The sequence below is a fragment of the Meleagris gallopavo genome, chromosome 1 (assembly GCF_000146605.3).
Source record: "Meleagris gallopavo isolate NT-WF06-2002-E0010 breed Aviagen turkey brand Nicholas breeding stock chromosome 1, Turkey_5.1, whole genome shotgun sequence".
Classification (NCBI taxonomy): Eukaryota; Metazoa; Chordata; class Aves; order Galliformes; family Phasianidae; genus Meleagris; species Meleagris gallopavo.
This window is the reverse complement of record NC_015011.2, coordinates 110272728-110274114: the sequence shown is the minus strand read 5'-3', so window position 1 is coordinate 110274114 and position 1387 is coordinate 110272728.

The window sequence follows — 1387 nt, the reverse complement described above, 5'->3', positions numbered from 1 at the left end:
TCCAGATGAGGCCTTACCAGGGCAGAGTACGAGGGGGACGGATCACCTCCCTCGACCTGCTGGACACGCTCTTCTTAATGCACCCAGAATGCCATTGGCCTTTTTGGCCACGAGGGCACACTGCTGGCTCATGGCCAACCTGTCGTCCACCAGGACGCCCAGGTCCCTCTCTGCAGAGCTCCTCTCCAGCAGCTCATCCCCCAGCCTGTATTGGTGCATGCAATTATTCCTCCCTAGGTGTAAGACCCTACACTTGCTTTTGTTGAACCTCACCTGGTTCCTTACTGCCCAGCTCTCCAGCCTGTCCAGGTCTCGCTGAATGGCAGCACAGCCTTCAGGAGTGTCAGCCAATCCTCCCAACTTCGTATCATCATTGCTAAGAAATCTATTTGCTAAGAAATACGTTGAGCTGGAACAAATCCCTCACCATACAAGGAATCATCTTTTAAAAGGAGGAGAGAGACTCATTAATTAAAAAAGAAACCAGCCTCTTCTGTACTGCTTGAGCATCAGAGGCACTTGAAGTTTTATAATCATCCTCTTTCAGCTAGCTCAGGAAGCAAATGTTTTTGAATGGCAAACTTCTCTCCTACAGAACACAGCATGCAAACGGGGTACACAGCATTGTTGTGAAAAGTACAAGGGAAGACAAGGAGATGAGCTCAGCTCTTCTTGCTCATTTTGGGATGGCAGTGTGGAAGCAACATGAAGAATGGTGTACACTGAAAGAAGACTGCAACGTAAGGAAGCTAAGAAAGTTAACAGACAAACTGCAGACAGGAATTGCTAATTAGCCATCAGTGGCAGCAAAGAAAAGTGTGCTGCAGTGGCAAGCTGTCACCACTGTCTCTTCAGGGCTCACCCCTCCAAACATCTTTTCTTCCCATTCTCTCCGTAGGAAGAAAGGCAGAGTCCTCAGGGATCATCTGAACAAGAGCAGTAAAGCATGAAGCCCAGCAGCAAGGCAGACCCGGTACCAAAGCACTGACAGCTCAAAGATGATCTGTCCATGTGAGCTTGCAATGCTTTTGCAATCCAGGCTGGAGAAAAGCAAGATTTTGTGCTAGTTCCACAGTCATTGTCCTTCAGCCTAGACAGACTGAGAGCTGGCAGAGCTTCATTTTAACTGAGGCTTTGCCATGAAGCTTTTGTCTTCTTTTGTCTGAACTTGAGCTGGATGTGCAGGAGAAACCACAAATCAGAAGTCTTCTGCTTATTAAACTGTATATAACATTATTATGTCATGTGGGTACCATCTGCGTTAGCAGCAGTGGGGTATTAAAAGCAAACAGTGGAAGGCTGAAATTCATATTGCTCCGTAACCACAGTTTGAGCTAAATGAGGCTCCATGGTAAAGGTGTTACTTGAAAAAGAAATCAGAAATCTG